At 42.6% G+C, this 19,558-nt stretch overlaps 1 long non-coding RNA gene across 1 annotated transcript in view; it reads right to left on the bottom strand.

The window, feature by feature from the left end:
- The window catches only part of LOC120533565, a 43,273-nt gene that overhangs the window by 3,224 nt on the left and 20,491 nt on the right, over positions 1 to 19,558 (bottom strand). The window lies entirely within an intron of this gene.

Genomic DNA, 19,558 nt, shown 5'->3' with positions numbered 1-19,558 from the left:
TGACATTGCAAACCATTGTGACTACAGTTTACTTGGCAGAAGACAAGCCACCTTACTCCATCAGTCAGGCTGGAGCTGATCTATGGTAAGAATGGGGACCATTTATTGAAATTAAATTGCCAGGGGCCAGAAAACCTAAATTGGAGCCTCGCTGCACGATGATTTATGATTATGGAGGCAATGGCCAGTTGGAGCAGAGATGGCTCTCTGAAACTGCTCCTCAGAATGTCCTTCTTGTCTCACGCTATGTGATAATTGGGAAACAGGGAGCTGCTAAGCAGATAAATCAAAACACATTCACTCAGAAATGGTTCAGAAACCCTTCTGCTGTGCCACACATGACTCTGCTACTAGCGGAGGGATTTGAGAGCAAAGACTTAGGGTCTGTGATGAACAGCGCAGAGTGAGCATGGTGGAGCCTGACAGAAAACATAATGATTAATCGATCTGAGGATAAAAAATACATAAGAATTTAGTACACAGCTAGCATGGAAGGTGTGCGCAAAGTAGTGGAACTGCCAGCATCTCGACAGTTAGAAATGCATGAAACAAAACAAGAACTGCTAAGGCTTGACATGGAGGAGCAGTCCTGACCGAGCTGTGGTCTGCACATGACACGGATGTGGGCTTAGTAGTTGAGCCAGTCCAGTGGGAGTGACGGTGAAGCCTGGGTGCAAGTCCATCTTAAACCTGAGGCAGAGGAAGGAATAGAGAGCACAATAACAGGGCTTTTACAGGCAGGAGTGTTAAAAGATACACAAAGCGTTTGTAACACGAGACTGCTCCATGTCTGGAAAGGTGATAAATGAAAGTGGAGGTCAGTAGATGACCTAAGAATGGTGAACGAGGGAGTACAGGACTGGCCAGTAGAGATCCCTAACCCTCACGCGTCGCTCACAGACATTCCTGAGAGTACAAAACGCTCTTCACGCACTGATTTATGTCAGTGTTTTTAAGCATTCCACTGGCTGAGGCCTGTCAGCCGTTGTTTGCATTTACATATAAGAAGAAGTAACAGACTTTCACGAGGATGACACAGGGGTTCAAACACTCCTCACATGTTTTTAATCAGGTTCTTAAAACTGACCTGGAGGACTTGATTCTGGATGGTGCATTGATTCAGTATGCGGATGATTTGCTGCTTTGCTTGTCATCATTGGAACAAAGCCATGCAGATTCAATAAAAGTGCTTGAGAAACTCGCAGAAGGGATACATAAAGTCTCAAAGGCTAAACTGCAGTACTGTGAACCTGAGGCTGAGTATTTAGGAAGGATTATCACACAAGGCAGTAAAGCAATAGCTCCACCACAACTGGGAGGGATAAGCAAGGCACCTAAGCCAACGAACGTGGGACAGATGGTGATGTTCTTGGGGATGACTGGTTACTGGTGAGTCCAGAGTGTGCTTTGAAAACAGCCCCATTGAGAGACATCATGAGAACTGCAGGGTTACACAATTTGAGAAATCACTTGGAATGGACGATTGATGCTAACGTGGCGTTTGACTCTGTTAAGCAGGAGATGCAGTCAATGCCAGCATTGGCCTTACCTAACAATGACAGGCCTCTTCTGCTGTATCTTGACAATGCCCACTCAGGCTGTGCCACTGCTGTGTTGATGTAAGAGACATGTAAGGGCAGGAAGTGACAGCCAGTGGCATATTACAGCTCTAAGCTGGTCAATGTGGCACAAGGATACCCACCTTACTTTCATGGTTTATCAGTGGTCCAATATGCCAGTGATAAAGCCTCCACTATAACACTGGGTTATCATTTACGCCCATCACAAGATTGTTGAACTAATAAATCAGGGCAGATTTGTTTTCCCTCCAGCCAGACTGATATCTGCTTTTCAGTTGCTGACGTATCCTGATGTGTCATCCAAAGAAGTGACACACTAAACATGGCAGAGTTTGTGCCCATGGAAGGTGAGCCTCATGAGCGAATGGCAGAGTCATTAGTTATCACCAGGCTACGTCTGGACTTGGAGCCTGTGCCTCTACAGAACGCTGATCACACGTGTTTTATAGATGGCTCATGTTATAGGGATCAGGTTAGGAAACCATGCAGGATTTGGAATTGTAGAAAGGACAAAGAGTGACAATTTAAAGTGTTTGTGTCACAAGGCTGTAAAGAGCCCTGCTGTGCCCAACTAGCTGAACTTAAAACACAGACTGAAGCTTACAAGCTGGAGATGAATAAAATGGTGAAAGTCTTCACAGACTCAGCCTATGCCTGTGGAGTATGTCACTCTTTAGGGGGCAGCTTGGAAACAGAAAGGGTTTAGGAAAAGCGATGGATCACCTATACAGCATTGAGAGAAGATTCAAGAACTGATAAGGCCTATGATGGTGCCTGCTAAGTTGGCGGTGATCAAGTGTCAAGCAAACCAGAAAGGCAATGGACCTGTGAGTGAAGGGAATAACATGGCAGATGAGTTAGAAAGACGAGCTTCTGAAACACCAATTCCTATATTAGCTCCACTTGTGATTATCGAGCCTGGCGTCACTGAAAGAGACATAAGTGACATGCAGGAGAGAGCAGGACTGTATGAACAGGAATCAAAGAGGTGCAAAGAAGGACAAGCAAGGATTATGGCGCTCTAGCTATGGACTAATTGTTGCTCCTTCAGTGTTGCTAAATCTTCTAATAACAGATGCACATGGTGTTGATCATTGAGCAGTGGGAGGGAATTGTTAAGAGGATTAAAAATGAAGGATGTTGGTCTCCTTGTTTGTAAGCTACTGTTGATACATTTTTGTCATAATACATTATTTGTGCGAAACGCAATGTGAGAAAGTGAATTACTACTCAATTAGGACACATAGCAACACCAGAGGGCCCATTTAGACACCTGCTAATGGACTGTGTGGATATGCTAAGAACGGTGTGAAAACAGATACTTGCTGTAATAAGAGACAAGTTTAGCAGATGGATGGAGGTAATGAGATCAAGGAGCAGCTACAGTTGTGAAATGTTAAACTAGGGAGGTCAGACCAACGATTGGCATTCCATCAGTGATAGATAGATAGATAGATAGATAGATAGATAGATAGATAGATAGATAGATAGATGTTTTATTAATCCCAAGGGGAAATTCACATAATCCAGCAGCAGTATCTATATATATAATTCACTAAGGCAAGACAACCATGAAAAGCACGCCGGAAGGGGCGTGGATTCACTAAGCCGCCGACAAGTGAGACACCTATGGCGCACGCAGGAAGGAGCCACGCCCACCAACTCCATAACCATTGGATATGACGACAACTCGCAGGGCCACGCCCACCAAGTCGGCCGCGAGGACACAGAAAAAGTGGCGTCATTTATATTCGTCTGTCGTGGAGGCCACATGCGGTGCAGGTCTGGTTAATGCCATGTTCATGTCATGCACCTCCGAGCTACGTTGACTGTTCATAGAGGCATGTTTCTCGCGGAGGTGAATCGCCATATGCAGCGTGTGAAATGGTTTGCGAGGGGTATCCCATGGGATCCTTAAAACATTCATTTACAACGGAGATTAAAACACAATGAAGTAAACAGTCTACGAGTTTTCGGTTACAACGCATGACCGCTTGCACCATAGCAAACTGTTTTACACACTACATACAGCAATTCGCATCCGCGACAAACATGCGTCTTCTTAGATGCTCCTGCAGGAACACGGAAGACGTTTTCCTGCCCACCAACCCTCCTTTTTCACTGGCCCGGGTCTACCCTCGCTCTCAACGCATTCACACTGCCTACCCATGTGCCCTGACGCAAAAACTAACCGACCACCCAGTTAGCCCCTTTCGTCTGTGCAAGGAGTCCACATGCACGTCTAAGCCACGTTGACTTTTCATTATTCTTTTCGGTTTCGACACCAACCGCGTCCACCATGAAAAACCATGCGAAAGGGACAACGAAGCCCCGCCCAGAAACTCTACCCCTCCTCCCACGTGCTCAGGAACGCACCTCAGACCACTGCCCGCCAAATCAAACAGCTCATCAAACACATACTCACTCGCTTTGGTCTGTGCTGCGGTCCAAACCCAGCTGTGAGCCACGTTGACTATTCTTTTTGCCCTCCATGGCTACCGCTTCAAATGTATTTCATGGAAACAACACTTCTTTCAATGTTATAGAAATTCCTGCTTCAGGTAACTGTTTGTTTCTGTCAGTCGGGTTTTTTTGGAGAAATGTCATTGACGAAACTGTTGCTCATAGCAAACTGTTTTACACGCTACATACAGCAATTTGCATCCGCGACAAATATGCATCTTCTTAGATGCTCCTGCACTTTGTACACCCACCCGTGGTCGGGTGTCTTGGTGTAATATATTTAGTAAGGCAGCCAAAACCGCACAGAGCAATGAAAAGTCTTCATGAGTCACAGGTAGGGTTACCACTTTTAATACAAACAAATAAGGGACGCATACTGCAGCGGGGGCCACATCCCTTGGGGGCCAAGACCACGGAACGTGCAATTTCATTCTCAAATACGGGACGATTCCGTATTTTAAACGACGGGTGGCAACCCTAGCCTCACAGGTGCATCTGCACTGTACAAAGACGACAATGTCTCGAGTGACGAGTTTGAGGTGGGCACTTCAGCAGGCGGTGTATACTGAACGAGAAATCAGCAGACTAGCATGACGGAGGGAGCGGAGTGGATGTCGTCCTCCTCTCCTCCCATTCCACCCTCTGCGCCTGTGCACCGCACAGACGATTGTGTGTTGGTTCGTTCCGTGCATTGGTTAAAACCCAATGAAGAAAGCAGTCTTTAAAAACCAATAAGCCCCGTGCCTCTGTTTTATTACCGTCTCACCTTATTCACCAATGCAGGCCCCGCAACAGGCGATCCGGCCACGTCATTCCCAAGTCTTTGGGTTCGGGGGGGTATGGTTACAAAGCTGAAACTTAAAGGAATTGACGGAAGGGCACCACCAGACGTGGAGCCTTTCGCTTCATTTGACTCAACATAGGAAACCTTACCCGGCCTGGACAAGGAGAGGATTGACAGCTCTTTCTCGATTCTGTGGGTGGTGGTGCATGGCAGTTCTTACTTAGTGGAGCGATTTGGATGCTTATTTCCGAAAACAAACGAGACTCCCGCCTGCTAAATAGTTACACGACCCAACAGCGGTCGGCGTCCAAATTCTTAGAGGGACAAATGGCTTTCAGCCACGTGAGATTGAGCATTAACAGGTCTGTGATGCACTTGTATGTCCGGTACTGCACGGGCGCTACACTGAATGGATCGTGTGTCTACCCAGCGTGGGTAAGCCGTTGAACCGCATTTGTGATGCAGACCGTGGCTTGCAATTGTTCCCCACGAACGAGAAATTCCCAGTACATGCGGGTCATACGCTCGCACTGATTACGTTCCTGCCCTTTGTAAGGGTCGGGTGACTTGGTGGATTATATATAGAAAAGCACCCAGAACCGCAAAGAACAATGAAAAGTCAATGTGGAAACCGACTGAGGCGGTGTTTGGAAAATTAACAGTCAACGTGACTCACAGGTGCGTGTGGACTGTACACAGACAAAAGCGACTCAGGTAGGGAGTTGGGGGCGGGCACATAAGCGGGCAGTGCGTACTGAACGAGCGCCGTTCAACCCCGTCCTTCGCTTTTGAAGGAGAAGGCACACCTCCGGTTTTCAGTCACGGACAATTGCATGTTGCTTCGTAGCGTGCATTGTTGCAATGTTACTTTTCTTGGTGGTTTATTAAATTACGGATTTTTCAAATGTTTATTTTTTCCTCTGTGCTTAAAAATCATTTAAAAAGCGGCCTGATTATGCGGCGTATACTACGCCGCGGGTTGGCTAGTACTGATAAAAAGAACAATATTAAAGAGTAATAAAAAATGCAGGTAAAAACAGACAATAACTTTGAATAATGTTAGCGTTTGGTATCATCTGAACTACTGTACTACAGTCCCAAGGGCGGCTCATGTCAGCCACCATGATTCTTCTTCAGAAGATGAGGAAGATGTTGCTGAGGATGTTTCTGACAAGAAACAACACAGATCAGCCCTCAAAGACTAATCAAGTCCAGGAGGAAGTGCTACAGAATCTGTTGTGAAAAAATCTTCAGAAAAAACTATCAGAGCCTTCAGAAAGGCAGTCAGAATTTAGACTTCATTGCACAGCATAGAAAACAATTGCATAGTTCTTAAAGCCATCTCAGTTCATGAAGTGAGCCCTGCGTGTTCAGTGAGCCCAGAATATATTACAGTTCTTCTCACAATATGACCCCCTCTCACATTAGTTTCATAACATCTATTGTACAGGGCTTCTCATGATAAGGACCTCATTCAGCACCTTTCTCATAACAATCACCTGGGGCCTCATGTATAACGCCGTGCGTAGAACTCGCACTATACCATGGCGTAAGCACAAAAGCCGAAATGTGCGTACGCACAGAAAAATCCAAATGCAGGAATCTGTGCGTACTCCAACTTCCAAGTTCTTCCGCTACATAAATCCCGACCAGCGTGAAAACTAACACTTGTGCACGCGCATTATGTAACGCCCCAAATCCTCCCATAATTACGCCTATTTGAATATGCAAATCAATATAAATCGCCCTTAAGCGCAGCCTTCTGTGAAAAGACAATGGGAAAAGCACGGGGGGAAACATAAGAATTTCAGCGAATACCAAGTGGAGGCAAAGGAAAAACATACTATTTGTTCAAATAAGCCGTGGTATAATCAACAAAAGGAAGTTGGTCGAGTGATATAGCGTGTTGGAGAAACATGAAAGCTCACATCCACAAAATCGCACAGTGCCGGAAATAAAAAAGAAGTCACATATCAAAGTCGCCGTGGAAAGCCGAGTTGTAAGCCCACTGTCTGAGTGTCATATGAAAGCTTATTAGGGTACAGAGAAAAAAGCCACACGGTGGGGAAAAAGCACGAAATGTCCACTTCAATCTCGACATTTCCACTTTAATCACGTAGTTTATTTTGTCATTTAGTAGAACATCATAAAATTCATCTTAAAATTGTTTAATTAACCAGTTTCTAAAATCACATCGTAATTAAAGTAGCACGTTAAATGCTTTGTTTTGTATTTGATTTTCTATGTGCTCTGTGTGTGTGAATCACTACTTGTTTCTTAAACCGGCTCTCTTCCTCCAACTGGACACAGAGTCCATTACATTTGTGATATTACAGCTCTCTGAATAACTAAAATACTGAGATGTATACGTGATGTCATTTTCATGATGATAGGAGTTAAAGCACGTTATTAAACATGTTTCACTTCGATGAAATAATTTATTGCAGCAGTACTCAGGGCTCTAAGCTTGTGGTGGCACTGGGCAGAGGAAGAATCGGTGGCTCCTTAGCCGCCAATGTCAGTAAAGTATCTTATGCACGGTGTATGGCCACGTATGTTGCAGACACTGCTTAGCCGCCTCGTGCTCATGACACAAGCATTTAACTTTTGCCGAAATTTGTCACTGCGTTTTTAGCTGTGTTGTTATTTTATCTTTCTGTTTTATATTCAATATATATTGGCGTAGCCGTCACTGCAGTCAGTGCTTTTCTTTCCCCAAGTAACCGATCGCCACACAATCAGCTCTGTAATAGACATTAAGCCATCTGTAAGCTTAGCACCGATTCTTCAAAACGTTTAAAGAACATTGAAATATCTTACGTAGTACATGTTTAATTATTCTATCCTTAAAGACACTCCCAGTGAAGAATATAGATTATTTAAATGAAGTTAAAGTTTTATCTGTATAATTTAACAAACATATTTTGCTGCATTTCACCTTAAAAATGATATCGTCATCATATGTAAATACGCGCTTTATAAAGTGGCTCAGGTTGTGCGATATTATAACTGTAGTGCAAGTTTACAGTGGGGTGATTGTACTTATAAGTACAAACAGTTCTACAAGGAGCAATTGATTGGCTGCATTTAAAGTTCTTGGGATTAAACTGTTTTGAACCGCGAGGTCCGTACAGGAAAGGCTTTGAAGCGTTTTGCCGTGGCAGAGACAGCGTGTGCTTAATGCCGTATACCGATAATTCTCTTTCCGATCAGCTGCTGCTGTGATTCACACTCAGATACAGTGATATCAATACTCTGAGTGGTGCAGTGAGAGAAATTATGGAAAAAAATGATTCTGCTGTGGCAACTCCTAACGGGAGGAGCTGAAAGAAGAAGAAGAAGAAGTGAGAGTAACAACACTAAAGCAGTTATGGCATTTGGAATACTATGGCTGTTCCCTGGACCATTATATTGTTACAAGTTAATTACAATCAGATGCATTACACTAATAAACAATATGCAGTTAGTTTCTGTGTATTTATAAAGCCGCGTCATGAGAATAATGAGTAATCACACAAGAACAGTAGCACTGCTTTGACGCTGGGTGCCGCCAGTTTGCAAAACCGAGCGGAGAACTTGCGTACGACAAGGCATGAGGTACCGTGGAAAAGTGCGTGGCTTTACGCCAAGTGTAGGTTTTATACATCGCGATTTGAACGTGGAAAAGTTCTTACGCAACATTTCTGTGCGTACGCACCGTTTATCCATGAGGCCCCTGGTGTGTCAGACCTCCTCATAACAATACCCTTGTTCACATAGACATCCCCATAGTAATCTCCTAACCAACCCTTCTTCTCATTACAACCACTTTGGCTCGAAGGACAGATTTGCCACCCGGAGGTGAGAATCACCTGATAACACCTCCCTTCATTCTCACGGCCTAATTCTGAGCTATTAAAAATCGATGGCCTTTCAGTTAATCGATTCTTAACAATTCAATGATTAACAATTAAGTTGGGATCAGAAGGACCCATATATGAAAACTGGACTATTTAATAAATAATTCAATAAATGATTACATGTTACACTAGTGTTCTGTAAGGCTAACATAGTAGGTGACTGTGCCAGTGAATGGCAGCACACAGCTTCACTGATGAAGACCAAACTGCAGAGACCTTGACACGGAGCTTCATACGTGAAAGAAGGAAAAAGACAAGCCTTTAACAATTGATTCTTTAAGCTCACTCATATGTGCTACTATATCTTATTATTATTATCACTAAGCTTTATAAAGAAACATTGCCATATAAACTTAAATGCTACTGTAAAACATATACGTGTGTGTTAATATAAAAGTCCATGAACACAGACAGCAGCGCCGCTGCCCGGTGGTCTGAGAGAGGCCAAGCTACTGCTTACGTCACGGCACATGTTCAGGAAAATGTCCCCCAGCATCCAATAATCAACTCTTAAGCCACAGACAAAGGCCCTGCACGCAGTTTGTTTTGTCTTCTATCAGTATGAAGCTCAGCTCCTGCATTCTCAAAAACAAAATCTGCCTGCTTATTCCTCGGAGATCATGATGACCTCGGCTCACAGCTCGACTCTCAGAAACTCAAAACAAGGCAAGTGAGAAGGACAAGCAGGCAAGAGGCCTCCATAACAAAATTAATGGTGTCCTTGTAAAGCTGCTCCAGGCCTACAACAACAACAATTATTTATATTGCACATTTTTGTACAAATAATGAAGATCAATGTGCTTTACATGATGAAGAAAGAGAAAAAAGACAAAAGTAAGAATTAAAATAAGAGAACACTAACTAACATAGAATAAGCGTAAGGTTCGATGGCCAGGGAGGACAGAAAAAACAAACAAAATAAAATAAAAATAAACCTCATGATGGCTGGAGAAAAAAAAATAAAATCTGCAGGGTTTCCAGACCATGAGACCACCCAGCCCCCTCTGGGCATTCTACCTAACATAAATGAACAGTCCTCTTTGAATTTAGGGTTCTGATGGAAGGACTCAATGATGACGGTCATGTAGACTTCTGGCTTTTAATCCATCAATTTAGGGACATCATGGTGCTTTGATTAGGTGGTGGTGGTGCAGGTTGCCACCACAGAAAACCGGGAAAAGAAACAGAAGACAGAGTTTGGGTCAGTACAGATTTTAGAGCCACCATGAATAGTTATGATAATTACTTGAATATTCAGAGTATCAGGATTAAATTCAAATGAAGTTATGAGAAAGCCATCTTAAAGTAATGTGTTTTCAGCAGTGTTTTGTATCAGGAGTGGGCAGGTGGAGGAGAACAGGAAGCTAATCAAGGAGTTTGTTAAATGGTGCGACTCAAACCACTTACACCTGAACACCAGCAAGACCAAGGAACTGGTGGTGGATTTTAGAAGGCCCTGGTCCCTCATGGACCCCGTGATCATCAGAGGTGACTGTGTGCAGAGGGTACAGATCTATAAATACCTGGCAGTGCAGCTGGATGACAAATTGGACTGGACTGCCAATACTGATGCTCTATGTAAGAAAGGTCAGAGCAGACTATACTTTCTGAGAAGGTTGGTATCCTTCAACATCTGCAATAAGATGCTGCAGATGTTCTACCAGACGGTTGTGGCGAGTGCCCTCTTCTACGCGGTGGTGTGCTGGGGTGGCAGCATAAAGATGAAAGACGCCTCACACCTGGACAAACTTGTTAAGAAGGCAGGCTCTATTGTAGGAGTAAAGTTGGACAGTTTAACATCTGTGGCAGAGTGACGGGCATTAAGCAAACTCCTGTCAATCATGAATAATCCACTGCATCCACTGAACAGTGTCATCTCCAGGCAGAGGAGCAGCTTTAGTGACAGACTGCTGTTACTGTCTTGCTCCACTGACAGACTGAGGAGATCGTTCCTCCTCCACACTATGCGACTCTTCAATTCCACCCGGGGGAGTATGTGCTAACATTACTCAAAGTTATTGTCTGCTTTTACATGCATTTTTATTACTCTTTAATATTGTTTTTTGTATCAGTATACTGCTGCTGGATTATGTGAATTTCCCCTTGGGATTAATAAAGTATCTATCTAAAGTGCTCCACTGTATCAGCCTGGCGAATTCCTATTGGCAGGCTATTCCAGATTTTAGGTGCATAACAGCAGAAGGCTGCCCGCCTCAACACTTCTTTTAAGTTTAGCTCTTGGAATTCCAAGGAGACACTCATTTGAGGATCTGAGGTTACTATTTGTAATATAACGTGTCAGACATTCCGATATATAAGATGGAGTGAGATTATTTAAGGCTTTGTAAACCATAAGCAGTATTTTAAACTCAATTCTGAATTACACAGGTAACCAGTGTAGTAACATCAAAACTGGGGAAATGTGCTTGGATTTTCTTTTCCTAGTTAGGATTCTAGTGGCTACATTCTGCACTCGTTGCAAACGATTTATGTCTTTTTTGGGTAGTCCTGAGAGGAGTGCATTACAGTAATCTAGTCGACTGAAAACAAAAGCGTGAACTCATTTCTCTGCATCTTTCAATGATAAGAGGTCTAACTTTTGCTATGTTTCTTAAGGCCTAGGCTCTGTTGATGTGCTCTAATAAATCTACATATCAGATAAGTGCGTATCTATTTTATGTGATATCTTGAGAGCCTGCCCTGTACTCACACAGACAAAGGCCCTGCACGAAGTTTGTTTCGTCTTCTATCAGTAAGAAGCTCAGCTCCTGCATTCTCAATGAACTGGCTGGTCATTCAGGGTTTCTGGTTTGGGAAAATCCGAATGTTTTTGTCTAGTCACATTTCCGATACAGAACCTGATATAGTCCAGTACCATTCCTGTGAATGTTTCCAGCTCTTGGTGTTCAAATATGTCCCAGTCTATCTGTTCGAAGCAGTCCCACAGTTTGGAGAGTGCATTTTCAGGCCAGGTTGTAACAGTCTTTATGGTGGGCCTGGCACTGCGTCTAAGGGGGGTTGTAGGTTGGGGAGAGCAGGAGAGAAAGATGATCGGACTGGCTGAGTTTGGGGAGGGGTATATGTGACGATGTGGGTTCTGGCTCCACGCTCCCATTGCTGTTTGGAAGCACTCGAACCCAACACCATCGATAATGTTACTGAGTGAGCTAGTCAGTGAAGGCAAATAAACAATTGAGCAAGGGGTTGTTCAAAAAAAGTGCAACAGTGCCTTTAATTAAAACAGTCAAACAAAACAGGTGTTCAAATAAATAGTGCAGTTCATTCAAGTTCAAATAAATAATCCAATAAAACATGTGGAGGTTAAAAATATAGAAAAAACAATCCTTTAAAGTTTCTAAGGAAGCAGTCTTAAAACAAATGACAAACCCGGTGCCTTCTTTTAAAACTAGCATCTCTCCTGCTTCATCCACCAGGGCCACGCAATAAGGGAGACGCTCACTCTGCAGCTGACCTTCTTTACATCTGCTACTGCTACTACCACTGCCAGTCGCCTTCCCGATCCTTGGCTCCAGTAGGCTCCCCCCTGACAGTAACTTGGGAATTCCACTGTGGCCAAGGCTCTCACACAGGGAACACTATTTCCCAAGTCTCGACTCCTGCTACCGCCTGCGGAGAGTCTTGCACCTTCCCGGTCACTCCAGCCCTGCAAACAAACTTCTGCGGGCGTGACCACAACCACTTCTCCCAGGTGTTGGCCAAACACCCAGGCAGCCTTCAGCTGCCTGCGAGTGTTTGCTTGCCTCCTTCCTGCCGCACCGATTTGCTTGCGCTCTTTCTCCTCTCTCTCCTTCCTGCTTCCAACCTCCGTTTCCTTCTCTTTCTTTCTTTTCTTTTTCTATGATCTCGATCTCCCCTCACAACCGACTCGCGCTTCTTTTTAAAACAGCGAGGGGCCACAGCAGCCTATTAGCCACGGGACAATCACGGATGTGGGCAGTCCCTCACCTGTGCACTCGGTGAGAAACGCCCACACCGCGGAACCGCCCCGTGGTTAGCTATGGCCCAACAACTCCTCGCTAAGCCGCGAGCGCGTTGATCATTTATTTAAAAATTGCCTTTGCTCAATGAGCTGTGAACCCGCTATACCACAGTATAGCTCTGTACACGTGCTTGATGTTGGAGTAAACATGGTCCAGAGTGTTCTCCCTTCTAGTAGAACACTTAACGTGTTGATAAAATTTTGGGAGTACAGTCTTCTGCAATTATGTGAGCACCGTCAGGGTGGGGCTCTCTGCTTTGTTTAATGGTGTTCAGCAGGAGAGAGAGTACTGTGTTTACATTGGCATCGGGTGGAATGTACACAGCCATGACAATCACTACTGTTAGCTCTCTTGGTATACAGACGTGTACTCGAGGTCAGGGGAACAATGTTAGAACATTAGAATAATCTAGACAAGAACAGGCCATTCAGCCAAACAAAGCTCGCCAGTCCTATCCACTTGTTTCCTCCAAGAAAACATCAAGTCGAGTTTTGAAAGTCCCTAACGTCTTACTGTCTACCACACTACTTGGTAGTTTATTCCAAGTGTCTATCGTTCTTTGTGTAAAGAAAAACTTCCTAATGTTTGTGTGAAATTTACCCTTAACAAGTTTCCAACTGTGTCCCCGTGTTCTTGATGAACTCATTTTAAAATACAAGTCTCGATCCACTGTACTAATTCCCTTCATAATTTTAAACACTTCAATCATGTCACCTCTTAATCTTCTTTTGCTTAAACTGTAAAGGCTCAGCTCTTTTAATCTTTCCTCATAATTCAACCCCTGTAGACCTGGAATCAGCCTAGTCGCTCTTCTCTGGACCTTTTCTAGTGCTGCTATGTCCTTTTGGTAGCCTGGAGACCAAAACTGCACACAGTACTCAAGATGAGGCCTCACCAGTGCATTATAAAGGTTGAGCATAACCTCTTTTGACTTGTACTCCACAGATCGTGCTATATAACCTAACATTCTGTTTGCCTTCTTAATGGCTTCGGAACACTGTTGGGAAGTTGATAGCTTGGAGTCCACTATGACTCCTAAATCCTTCTCATAAGGTGTACTCGATTTTTCGACAGCCCATTGTGTATTCAAACCTAATATTTTTACTTCCTATGTGTAATACTTTACATTTACTGACATTAAATTTCATCTGCCACAAATCTGCCCAAGCCTGTATGCTATCCAAGTCCTTCTGTAATGACATAACGGATTCCAAATTATCTGCTAATCCACCTATCTTGGTATCATCTGCAAACTTAACCGGCTTGTTACTTATATTCCTATCTAAATCATTTATATATATTAAAAATAGCAACGCCCCTAGCACTGACCCCTGCAGGTCACCACTCTTAACATCGGCCAGTTCCGATGAGGTTCCTCGCACCATCACCCTCTGCTTCCTGTGTCTGAGCCAATTCTGCACCCATCTAAAAACATCACCCTGAACTCCCACTTCTTTTAACTTGATGCCCAACCTCTCATGTGGCACCTTATCAAATGCTTTCTGAAAGTCCAGATAAATAATATCATAAGCTCCACTTTGATCGTATGCTTTTGTTGCAACCTCATAGTATTCCAACATGTTAGTAAAACACGACCTCCCCCTTCTGAACCCATGCTGACTGTTCCTAATAACTCCTGTCCTTGCCATGTGTTGCTCAATCTTATCCTTAATAATTCCTTCCATTAATTTTCCTGTGATGCATGTTAAACTTACTGGCCTATAGTTGCTTGGATCTGCCCTGTCACCCTTTTTATATAATGGGATGATATTTGCCATTTTCCAGTCCTTTGGAATCTCTCCAGTGCACAGTGACTTCCTAAAAATATGTGTCAAGGGTTTATATATGTACTCACTAGCCTCCTTAAGAACACGAGGATAAATATTATCTGGGCCTGGTAATTTGTTTGATTCGGTAATGATCCTTCCGCAGGTTCACCTACGGAAACCTTGTTACGACTTTTACTTCCTCTAGATAGACAAGTTCGATCGTCTTCTCGGTGCTCCGCCAGAGGCCGCGAGTGACCGTGGCAGGGCCGATCCGAGGACCTCACTAAACCATCCAATCGATAGTAGCGACGGGCGGTGTATACAAAGGGCAGGGACTTAATCAGTGTGAGCTTATGACCCGCATTTACTGGGAATTCCTCGTTCATGGTGAACAATTGCAAGCCCCGGTACCCATCACGAATGGGGTTCAACGGCTTACCCACGCCTCTCGGCGCCGGGTAGACACACGTTGATCCATTCAGTGTAGCGCGCGTGCACCCCCGGACATCTAAGGGCATCACAGACCTGTTATTGCTCAATCTCAGTTGGACGCTCAGGGGTCGCGTAACTATTTAGCAGGAGGGAGTCTCGCTATCGAATTAACCAGACAAATCGGTCCACCAACTAAGAACGGCCATGCACCACCACCCACAGAATCGAGAAAGAGCTATCAATCTGTCAATCCTCTCCGTGTCCGGGCCGGGTGAGGTTTCCCGTGTTGAGTCAAATTAAGCCGCAGGCTCCACTCCTGGTGGTGCCCTTCCGTCAATTCCTTTAAGTTTCAGCTTTGCAACCATACTCCCCCCGGAACCCAAAGACTTTGGTTTCCCGGTTGGCTGCCCGGCCAATAACTCCGGGGAATAACTCCGCCGGATCGCCAGTTGGCATCGTTTATGGTCGGAACTACGACGATATCTGATCGTCTTTGAACCTCCAACTTTCGTTCTTGATTAATGAAAACATTCTTGGCAAATGCTTTCGCTCTCACTCGTCTTGCGCCGGTCCAAGAATTTCACCTCTAGAGGCGCAATACGAATGCCCCCGGCAGTCCCTCTTAATCATGGCCCCGGTTCAGGAAACCCACAAAATAGAACCGGAGTCCTATTCCATTATTCCTAGCTGCGGTATTCAGGCGAGGGGGTGTTTATCTACAGTATAATTGTCCTGTTGTTGCACCAGTTCTCATGCTCGTAAATACAGAGCCTCCCTCATCCTCTGCTCTTACCGGATTCCTTTGTCCTGTCCCAGCAGAGCAGAGTGCGACCTGCAAGCTAGCATCGGGTATCCCCGGGTCAAGCCAGGTTTCAGTGATAAACAAAACACAGCAGTCATGAACATAGCGATTTCCAGCAAGTTGTAATTCCAAGTCATCCATTTTCTGCACAAGGGATCTGGCATTGGTGAGATACAGGCTCGGTAGAGGTGGCTTGTGTGGTTGTTTGTTTAGCCTTAGCATAACGCCTGATCTGCGGCCCCACTTTGCTTCCTTTCCCTCCTCCATCTGCACCGTCTCCTAGACCCGACAACAATCCACGGAGAGCCCGCTGGTCTTGCTATGTTGTCTGGGATGTTGAGTGTGTGATGAAAAACACTCAAAACAGATGTCTGGCACTGGACACTGATGTCTATAAGGTTCTGACGCGTGTAGCGGGTGTTAGCAGAACCGATAGTGCACAACCAAGCAAGAAAAAAGTACAAAAACAACAAAAAAGAACACTGAAAAGGAGAGCCGTGAGCCGCTGTGACCATGCGCACCTCCATTATAATATATACTAGCAAAATACCCGCGCTTCGCAGCGGAGAAATAGTGTGTTAAAGAAGCAATGAAAAAGAAAAGGAAACATTTTGAAAATAACATAACATGATTGTCAATGTAATTGTTTTGTCACTGTTGTGAGTGATGAGTGTTGCTGTCATATATATATATATATATATATATATATATATATATATATATATATATATATATATATATATCCCCTTATCATTCGGGTCATTTTGCTAAATCGCTGTAATTGACCTCTCCAAATTAGAATCATTGCTGTTATTGAACTATCTGGAGTATAAACACATGTTTGGTCTCTTTGTAAAGGTAACATTCTCTAGTTTCACCCTTAGTAGTCAGAATCACTGTAGGTGTGACTGATCAAAAGTTATGCACATTAGAACTCACAAAAAAAACGAATTTTTTGTTCTCGCCTAAGTTTTTTTTATGAAAATAAAGGAAAATAAAGCTGCAGTAGGTAGGTGGGGACAGAAACACACTATGTACCAACAGAATAACTACTCAAATTTGAAAAGAATACCTGTAAAAATGACATTTTTTACACCAGTTTTTATGTGGGCATGCCCAGGGGCTTTTTAGAGGGACCTATGGTTTATCCATTACTAGCAGAATACCCGCGCTTCGCAGTGGAGAAGTAGTGTTTTAAAGAAGGTACGAAAAAGAAAAATTTAAAAAATAATGTAACATGATTGTTAATGTAATTGTTTTGTCATTGATATGAGTGTTGTTCTCATATCTATATATCTATATATATAAATATATATATATATATATATCTATATATCTATATCTATATATATATATATATCTATATATCTATATATATATATCTCTATATATATATATATCTCTCTATATATATATATATATATATATATATATCTATATATATCTCTATCTATATATATATCCCGCATTACCTGTGGGCATGTGAAACGCCAGCGTTAGCCTGTCTATGAACTTAATTTAAAGTTTAGGTTTACACCGTGCTTTCTTTCCGAGGTAGCAGCACTCATGAATATGGTAGTATATGCCACTCGCTCGCTTCTTATTGTTTCGCTGCCTTCTCAATTATATAATGCATGTTTTCTTAAGCGCTTTTTAGAGGTCTTCCTGGTTTTCTACGTACTGCGTTGACAGTCAGTTCACGTGATTACGGGAGGCGTGATGATGTCACACCTAAACTCCGCCCCACGTCTTTGCAGCTCTACTCCATTACAGTTAATGGAGAAAATACCTTCCAGTTATGACCATTAGGCGTAGAATTTCGAAATGAAACCTGTCCAACTTTTGTAAGTAAGCTGTAAGGAATGAGCCTGCCAAATTTCAGCCTTCTACCTACACGGGAAGTTGGAGAATTAGTGATGAGTCAGTGAGTGAGTGAGTGAGTGAGTGAGGGCTTTGCCTTTTATTAGTATAGATCCACATTTTGGAACATATGGAAAAAGTGTAATAACTTTTGAATGCTTCAACCCACAGATAGCAATGAGGCCTATACTGAAAGCTTACACCTAAAGGAATCTATATCTACACACAGTGTCACTCTATTAGTTATGGAAATTCATGTTCCATAATAAAAACAATAAAAAATACACATTTCTATGTAAAAATAGTCAATACAAGTTATGGGCCAAAAATATATTTATATTTTTTACTTTTTTTTTTTATAAAATGCACACAAACTATATATATTTCTTTTACAAACTGTTACAACACAGCTCAGCGTTTTTCCATGTGCCACTTGATGGCAGCAATCACTAGCAAGCAGAAAGCACAAGGGCGTGGCACGTCGCTCTCTACCATTACACGTCCCGTATGCCGGTTGAATACTTTCGCAACGCGTACATGCATCTATTATTTAATCAAGCGTTTATTTACGTTTAAACTTCTACTTTTATTTATATTTAAACTGCGAAAAAACTTGGCGAAATCACAATAAACAACCACGCACCAACTCTGCAGACTGGCACAAATGCCACCTTCATGCAGCTCCGATCGTTTTGTTTACAAGTTAGTATAGCAAGTTACATATCAAAATGCTCGGCTTCTCATTGGCTGTAAGTTTTGAGTGTCAATCACAATGTCCAATCAAACTGGTAGATTCTACCAGAGTTTGAAGCAGACGTCATCATCTAAGCTTTCTGTGACACTGGTTAGCTATACGAGGTGTCAGTCAACCCCAGACCCGTTGTAATTGGCCAACTTAGGTGTCTTTCGAAAGCTAACACTTCCGTGTTTCATGCGGTAGCATGGTTATCGCCGACAGAAACAAATTACGTCTAATATGAGCAATATAAGTGAAAAAAAATTACTTAGGTGGTCTCGAGTTATGAAACATTTTCTGGAGTTGTTGTCCCTTTGAGAATATATAGTGTGTTTTGGACCTAAATCGTTTTACTGGATTATATTCGCTGGAGCCTTACGGACACAATGGGATCAATACTGCTCGGAAATATTGATGTTTGACTAGCAGGGGGTCTTCAAAGTTAGGCACAGTCAACTCTTAAAAGTATGTACTTCTCTGTAAAAAAGGCTTTAGTGTCAGTGCTGTGGTTGTTGTGTGTCAAAATGGTTTATATCATCGGAAAGACGAGACTTTGAAGTTTCATTTGATGGGTAGGGTGTCGAGATGCATGGCAGATGGGCATGCACACATTACTGTAACGTTTTTGAACTGCTGTTATGTCCTGGGACCCATACGTGTGCGCGTTAAGAGGAGATATATATATATATATATATATATATATATATATATATATATATATATATTTACACACACACATAAACATATATAAATATATATATACACATATCTATACATATACACATATATATATACACACACACATATATATATATATATATATATATATATATATATATATATATATATACACACACATACACACACACATATAAACATATATATACATATATATACATATCTACATATATACACACACAGCTATTTCAGATCAGTGCAATACGCTGCTTGTTAAAATGGATAACTCCCCTCTTACGTGCAAGTCTGCGTGGATATTATGAACTATCGTATTTGTTCAAGTTCTATTTAAATTTTAAATAGAAGGAATTTTTATTTAGTCGACAGAAATATCTTTGGTAGGAATGGTAAAACAGACAGGAATATTATTCGTGAATAAATCAACTCAAACCTTAAACAACTTATAATATTTTGCTCTCCATAAAAATATATCCTGTCTAAATTATACAAGTTAGAAATAAAGTAAACGTTAAAAGAACAAACATTCAAATTTC

Source organism: Polypterus senegalus, chromosome 8 (assembly GCF_016835505.1).
Source record: "Polypterus senegalus isolate Bchr_013 chromosome 8, ASM1683550v1, whole genome shotgun sequence".
Classification (NCBI taxonomy): Eukaryota; Metazoa; Chordata; class Cladistia; order Polypteriformes; family Polypteridae; genus Polypterus; species Polypterus senegalus.
The sequence above is the reverse complement of the archived record's forward strand: the minus strand, read 5'-3'. Positions and strand labels throughout refer to the sequence as shown.